We start from the raw sequence: 8591 nt of genomic DNA on the forward strand, positions 1-8591 counted from the left end.
TTCTTCACAAAAAAGAAATTTCTCTGATGATTTGTATAATGATTCGTACTATAGGAATGAAGAAAAAATAAACAAATTGAGCAATGAATTTATAAATCGCACAAAACTGATAGATAAGAAATTGATTTCTCTCGATATATTCGAAAATAGAATTCGATTTTGTGATGATGAAACTAAAAAAAAATATTTAACTAAAAGAAAAGATCCTTTGTTAAACGGACCCTTCCGTGGACAAATAAAAAACGGTTTTTCAACCTCAATCCAACATGAAAAAACTTACAAAAAAAATAACATTTTTATAAATAAAAATTCAAGATATCTTTCTTTATAATAAGATTTCTAAAAGAATAATAGTAATTCTCCAAAATTAGAGGAAAATAGAAAAACATTTGATAAAAAATTATTAGTAACTACATTTCTTTTTAATCTAATCAGTCAATTTTCATTAGTGTCAAGCTTAAATTCGCACGTACCTTATTTATTTACAGAACCTGAACAAGTAAAAATGAATTATAATTATGGACGCAGAAAAAAAACAAATAATCAAAATATTATTTGATGCAATTACAACTGATTTGAACGAAAAAAGAAAAGTAAATCGAAAGAACACTAAGTCTATTAAAAGAAACGAAATCTGTAAAAAAGTACCTCGGTGGTCATACAAATTGATGGACGAATTAGAACAACTAGGTGGAAAAATTGAAGCAGATAATTCTCAAATTCGTTCTAGAAAAGGCAAACGTGTAGTCATTTTGACTAATAAAGATAAATTTTTTAAAAATACAAGACTTATCGTGATCGTGGAGATACTGAAAATAATGAACAAAAAAAACGAATTGCTTTAAGACGTTATTCCCAACAATCGGATTTTCGAAGAGACATAATCAAAGGATCTATCCGTGCTCAAAGACGGAAAACAGTTACTTGGAAATTTTTTCAAAAAAGGGTGCATTCGCCGCTTTTTTTGGATAAAATTGAAAAATCAATATTCTTTTCTTTTCATAGTTTAAAATCAATGAAAAGATTTTTTATGTTAAATATTTGGATTCGTAAAAAGACAGAATTTCAAATTTTAGGTTCTATAGAGGAAAAAACAAAAAAAAGTCCGAAAAAAAAAGAGGAGGAAGCAAAAAAGGAAAATGCAGAAAGAAAACGTATAGAAATAGCAGAAGCCTGGGATAGCATTATATTTGCTCAAGTAATAAGAGGTGTTTTATTAATAACCCAATGCTTTATTAGGAAATATATTCTATTACCTTCATTTATAATAATTAAAAATACAATTCGTATACTATTTTTTCAAATTCCAGAATGGTCTGAAGATTATATGGATTGGAAGAGAGAAATATATATTAAATGCACGTATAACGGCGTTCAATTATCCGAAAGAGAGTTTCCGCAAAAATGGCTAACAGATGGGATTCAGATAAAAATATTATTTCCTTTTCGTCTAAAACCTTGGCATAAATCTAAAATACGATGTAATGAAAACAAAAAAATTCAAAGAAAAAAAAGAACTTTTGTTTTTTAACAGTTTGGGGGATGGAAGTTGAATTGCCTTTTTCTAGTTCCACGAAAAATCCACTTTCCTTTTTCGACCCCATTTTAAAAGAACTAAAAAAAAAAAAGAAAAATTTGAATTTTTCACTTTTCTAGTTCTAAAAGTTTTAAGTGAAAAATTCAAACTGTTTCTAAATATCGTAATAGAAAAAGCAAAAGGGATCATCCAAAGTATTCTTGAAATTATTAGAAAAAGTATAGTATTCCTCACGAAAAAAAAACAAGAATTTTTAAATTTAAAATATTTTTTATTAAAGGAAACCCCCAAAACTCGATGAATTGAGCGAAAACAAAAAATATTCAACAATTTGGAAGAATAATTCAATGATTTCTGAAGCAACCATTTCAATTCAATCGATAAAGTCGACAAATTTTTCATTGAAAAAAAATCTATAAAGGATCTCAATACTAAGAGAAAAGTAGTTATTAAAAAAATAGAAAAAATGAAAAAAGAAGAAAAGAAAAGAGGACTTGGAATTCGCGAGACAAATATTCATTCGAAGAAAAAAATTTATGATAGTAAAAGGATAGAATTCGAAAAAAAATTTTGCAGATATTCCAAAGAAGAAATATTAGCTTAACTAAAAAATCACATTCTTTTTTTCAATTTTTGATGAAAAAAATATACATAGATATCTTTCTATATATCATTTGTATTCCGAAATCCAGCTACAACTTTTTCTTGAATCAACAAAAAAATTTTTAAATAAATGGCTTTACGATAATGAACCAAATACAGAAAGAAGTTATAAAACAAATCAAAGTATAATTCCCTTTCTTTTAAAATTACACAAATATTTTAATAATAAGAATAAGAATGCGAATTCACATAATTATTTTGATGTCTCCTTTTTGTCACAACCATATGTATTTTTAAATTTGTTACAAACCCGAATTATTAACATAAACATATATAAGTTAAGACTTCTTTTTCAATATAATAAAAATTTTTTTTTTCTGAAAAATGAAATAAAGGATTCTTTTTTTGGAGCACAAGGAATAGTTCATTCTAAAAGAAAACAAAATAACCTGCTCAATTCTGAACTAAAATCAATGGACAAATTGGTTAAAGAATAATTATTATCAATATAACTTATCTAACAGTAGCTGGTCAAAATTAGTATCACAAAAATGGAGAAATAGAATCACTAAATGTGGTGTAACTCAAAATAAAAATTTAACCAAATGGGATTCATATGGAAAAAGCCCATTAATTCTTTACAAAGAAACAACAAGGAATCCCATTAAAAAAAAAAATTAGAAAACAATATAAATACGATCTTTTATCCTATAATTTTATGAATTATGCAAATAAGAAAGACTCATATATTTATCGATATAGATCCCTATTTCAATCAAATAAAAACACAATGATTTCTTCTAATTACAATACATATAAAAAAGACTTATTTGATAGAATAAGTAATATTTTTATCAAGAATTATATAGCAGAAGATACTATTATTATAAATCCGGATAGAAAATATTTGGATTGGACGGGAATCAATAGAAAAATACTAAATCGTTCCATATGCAATCCGGAATTTTGGTTCTTTTCCAAATTTGTGATATTTTATAATACATTTAGGGGTAACTCGCAAATTATACCAATAAAATTACTTTATTTACATTCTCTTTTTTTACATTCTAAAGGAAATAAAAATGTTAGTGAAAAGAATATTACTAGAAAGAAAAAAAAAATAGATGTTTTTAGAACATCGAAAAAAAAAACCCAAGAACAATATGGAGGCAGAACTTCAATTCTTAGTAAGAAATTTTTTGAATTTCCATTTAAACTGGAAAAATTTCTTAGGTCAAAAAAATATTTAACAATGTAAAAGTATATTGTCTCCTTATTAGATTGACAAATTTAAGAAAAATTACTATAGCCTCTATTCAAAGAGGAGAACTAGGTCTAGATATTATGATGATTCAAAAACAGACGAATTTAACTCTTTCAGGCTTAAGGAAAAAGAAAAATAATAAATTTAGGAAAAAAGAACTATTTGTTATCGAACCAGTTCGCCTGTCTAGAAAAAATAATAAACAATTTTTTAAGTATAAAATGATGGGTTTTTCATTAATTCATAAGAATAAACGCAAAATTTATAAAAAATACTCAGAAAAAATTCATGTTAATAAGAAATTTTTTGATAAATACATTACAAGAACAAAAGATCAAAAGATAACAGAAACAAAGAAAACGAGAAATTTAATTTACTTGTTCCTGAAAACATTTTATCTGCTAGACGTCGTAGAGAGTTGAGAATTAGAATTTGTTTAGATCCAAATAATATAAATAGTATGCATAGAAACACAATATTTTATAATGATAATAAAGTCCAAATTGTTTTAAAGTTTTGACTAAAAAAAGAAATGAGAAAGAGAAAAAAAAACTAATGAATTTCAAAATTTTTCTTTGGCCAAAATATCGATAGAAGATTTAGCTTGTATAAATCGTTATTGTTTAATACCCATAATGGAAGCCGTTTCAGTATAGTAAGGATACATATGTATCCGCGTGTGAAAATTCGTTAATCTAATTTTGTTTTCTATTTAGCATATGTATCTATCTATAGATAGATACATAGGTTAAACAAATACACGTATTTTGGTATGGCATTGATTTTAATTCAATGATGTATACATAAAAAAAAAGCATTAACAAAATTATCTTTTTTTATCTAATGTAATGTATACAATCTTTTTTATATATCAAACTAGTCTCCTTTATACTATATCTATTTAAATTCTCTATTTCAATTGATTGATTTCAGTTATCAAAAAAATTAGATTTCGGATTTCTATCAAAAAATTAAAAATGAGTGTCATTCTAATTACTGATCAATAAAAATATCTATAAAATCGAGGAGAAGGAAAAACTTTATTTTTTTATGGTAAAAAAGTCATTTATACCTGTTATTTCACAAGAAAAAAAAGGAAAAAACCGGGATTGGTTGAATTTCAAATATTCAAATTTACCAATAGAATACGAAGACTTACTTCACATTTTGAATTGCACCGAAAAGACTACTCATCCCAAACAGGTTTACGTAAAATTTTGGGAAAACGGCAAAGATTACTGTCTTATTTGTCAAAGAAAGATGGAATACGGTATAAAAATTAATCAATCAGTTTAATATTCGGCAGTCACAAATTCGTTAAATTGAAGAGTAATTTTCAATTATTCGATTTATTAGATCTTGAATTTGATGAACTTTTTTTTAAGCGATTCATAAAAGAATAAATCGAGCAAAAACCTATGAATATCTCAACGAAAAGAAAGGACTTCATGATAGTCAATATGGGGCCTCACCACCCATCAATGCACGGTGTTCTTAGACTTATTGTTACTCTAGATGGTGAGGATGTTATTGATTGTGAACCGATATTGGGTTATTTACACAGAGGAATGGAAAAAATAGCGGAAAACCGAACAATTATACAATATCTGCCTTATGTAACACGTTGGGACTATTTAGCTACAATGTTCACAGAAGCAATAACTGTAAATGGACCAGAACAGTTGGGAAATATTCAAGTACCTAAAAGAGCCAGCTATATCCGAGTAATAATGTTGGAGTTAAGCCGTATAGCTTCTCACCTACTATGGCTAGGACCTTTTATGGCAGATATTGGTGCACAAACACCTTTTTTCTATATTTTCAGAGAAAGAGAATTAATATATGATCTATTTGAAGCTGCCACAGGTATGAGAATGATGCATAATTTTTTTCGTATCGGAGGGGTAGCGACTGATCTACCTTATGGTTGGATAGATAAATGTTATGATTTCTGCGATTATTTTTTAACAAGTATTGCTGAATATCAAAAACTTATTACGCGAAATCCTATTTTTTTAGAACGGGTTGAGGGCGTCGGTGTTGTTGATGTAAAGAAGTTATTAATTGGGGTTTATCAGGACCGATGCTTCGGGCTTCCGGAATACAATGGGATCTACGTAAAGTGGATAATTATGAATGTTACGAAGAATTTCATTGGGAAGTTCAATGGCAAAAAGAAGGAGATTCATTAGCTCGTTATTTTAGTTCGAATTGGTGAAATGATAGAATCCATAAAATTATTCAACAGGCTTTGGAAGGACTTCCCGGCGGTCCATATGAAAATTTAGAAATCCGCTGCTTTGATAGAGAAAAAGAGCCAGAATGGAATGAGTTTGAGTATCGATTTATTAGTAAAAAATCGTCTCCGAGTTTTGAATTGCCAAAACAAGAACTTTATGTAAGAGTTGAAGCCCCCAAGGGAGAATTAAGGGATTTTTCTAATAGGGGATCAAAATGGTTTTCCTTGGAGATGGAAAATTCATCCGCCGGTTTTATAAATTTGCAAATTCTTCCTCAATTAGTTAAAAGAATGAATTGGCCGATATTATGACAATACTAGGTAGCATAGATATTATTATGGGAGAAGTTGATCGTTGAAATGATAATTGATTTAACAGAAATACAAGATATACATTTTTTTTCAGATTGCAATTTTTGAAAGAGATATATGGAATTCTTTGGGTATTTGTGCCTATTTTTATTTTGATATTAGGAATTACTATAAGTGTACTAGCAATTGTATGGTTAGAAAGAGAAATATCTGCAGGGATACAACAGCGTATTGGACCTGAATACACCGGTCCTTTTGGAGTTCTTCAAGCTCTAGCAGACGGAACAAAATTACTTTTTAAAGAGAATCTTATTCCATCTAGAGGAGATATTCGTTTATTTAGTTTCGGCCCATCTATCTCAGTCATATCCATTATAATAAGCTATTCAGTAATTCCTTTTGGCTATAACTTTGTTTTATCTGATCTGAATATTGGTGTTTTTTTATGGATTGCTATTTCGAGTATTGCCCCCATTGGACTTCTTATGTCAGGATATGGGTCAAATAATAAATATTCCTTTTTGGGTGGTCTACGAGCAGCTGCTCAATCAATTAGTTATGAAATACCATTAACTCTATGTGTGTTATCGATATCTCTATGTGTGCTTCGTTGAGACATAAATTTTTTGATACTATTTCTTATAAGCCTCTCCTTATATTTAAAGTACAAAAAGAATCTATAAAGAATATATATATATTCTTTTCGCATTTGGATTGAATAATTGAATCAGATAGTTATATGAGTGCAATAAAACAGCTTTTTTTGAATATAATTTATAGAATACTCTATTACTTATAGAGAAAGTATGATGATTTCAAATTGCAGTAAAAATATTGAGTCTAATTTTCTATGTATAAGAATAAGGTGAAAAAATCAATGAAATTCTAGAATTAGATTCTATATATTATATTCTATGTATAAGAAGTGGTTGTTTTTCCCAAGATTAGTTGATTAGTAATCCTGTCTTGAAGCGGACGCAAAAGACCAACCTTTTTCAAATTTTCAATATCATTTGTATGAATTAGCATACATATATTAACAAAATTAAAAAAGGCATTAATATAATAAAAAAAATTAATGGATGGCTAGAAACACCAAAATACACAAAAGATTAGTAACGTATATTTCTTTTTTTAAATTATCCAATTTATGTATAATATAAAAAGAATACTAATGGGGACTTGAAGTTGGTAGAAAAAATAAGGCAGTACTCCCCCCAATTCCGATCTAGAGTATACTTCCATCCATTGATTGAATAAAAAACTATCAGGAACGAAATAATCCTTTAATTTTTTGAAGTCCCCTTTTGCTTGCACAAAAAGGAATAAGATAAGAGGTAAAAGTGATCTCCTTTTCTTTTTTTGTCTTATATACTCCATATTTATGGAGATAATCATAATTTAAAAAAGAACATCTAATTATTTTTCGGAATCGAAAATGATGTGGGAGTTCTTGATAATTTTAAAAGAGTATTTTATGCAAAAATGAAATTAAGTTATTACTCAACAAATTTAATTTTGAATTTTTTAAAGGATGAGATCAATTCAGAAGTACCTTTTGTATTTTTTATTTATCTAAAGAAATTCAATAAATGTGCAAATGTTTTTATTTTTTAAATAAGTGTGTATCATTTAAAAATTTTTTTAGAACAGACAGAATTCCATGGGTCTAATTCAGAACCGTCCGAGAAAATAGAATCTTATCTATCTTAGGGATATATCAAGGAGAAATAATTGGCCGGGTTCTTATATTTTTTTAAGGCTTTAAAGGAGCCGTATGAGATGAAAATCTCATGTACGGTTCTGTAATAGAGATGGTAACAGTAATGTCATCACCGACTAGGATTATCTAACAGTTTAAGTACAGTTGATATAGTTGATGCACAATCCAAATATGGTTTTTGGGGATGGAATTTGTGGCGGCACCTATGGGTTTTCCTCGTTTTTCTAATCTCTTCCCTAGCAGAATGTGAAAGATTACCTTTTGATTTACCAGAAGCGGAAGAAGAACTAATAGCGGGTTATCAAACCGAATATTCCGGTATCAAATTTGGTTTATTTTATGTTGCTTCCTATTTAAACCTATTCGTTTCTTCCTTATTTGTAACAGTTCTTTATTTTGGTGGTTCAAATTTCTCTATTCCGTACATCTTCGTTTCTAATTTTTTTCAAATAAATAAAACATACGGAGTTTTTGTAACGATAATTGGTATCTTTATTACACTAGTTAAAACTTATTTATTCATATTCGTTTCTATCACAACAAGATGGACTTTGCCTAGGCTACGAATAGATCAATTATTAAATCTTGGGTGGAAGTTTCTTTTACCCATTTCTCTTGGTAATCTATTATTAACAACGTCGTCTCAACTGTTTTCACTGTAAAAAAAATGTGGACCTTCTATTCAAAATTCAGAACTTGTTTTAAACAAGAGAAAGAAAAAAAATATTCAGAGCTATTCACGATATGTTCCTTATGGTAACTGAATTCATAAATTATAGTGAACAAATAATACGAGCTGCTAGATATATTGGTCAAGGTCTCATGATTACCTTATCTCATGCAAATAGGTTACCCGTAACTATTCAATATCCTTATGAAAAAAATAATCTCATCAGAACGTTTTCGCGGTCGA

Source organism: Vigna unguiculata, unplaced genomic scaffold (assembly GCF_037176805.1).
Source record: "Vigna unguiculata cultivar grain cowpea cultivar isolate G323 ecotype 2 unplaced genomic scaffold, ASM3717680v1 ptg000185l, whole genome shotgun sequence".
NCBI classification, from domain to species: Eukaryota; Viridiplantae; Streptophyta; class Magnoliopsida; order Fabales; family Fabaceae; genus Vigna; species Vigna unguiculata.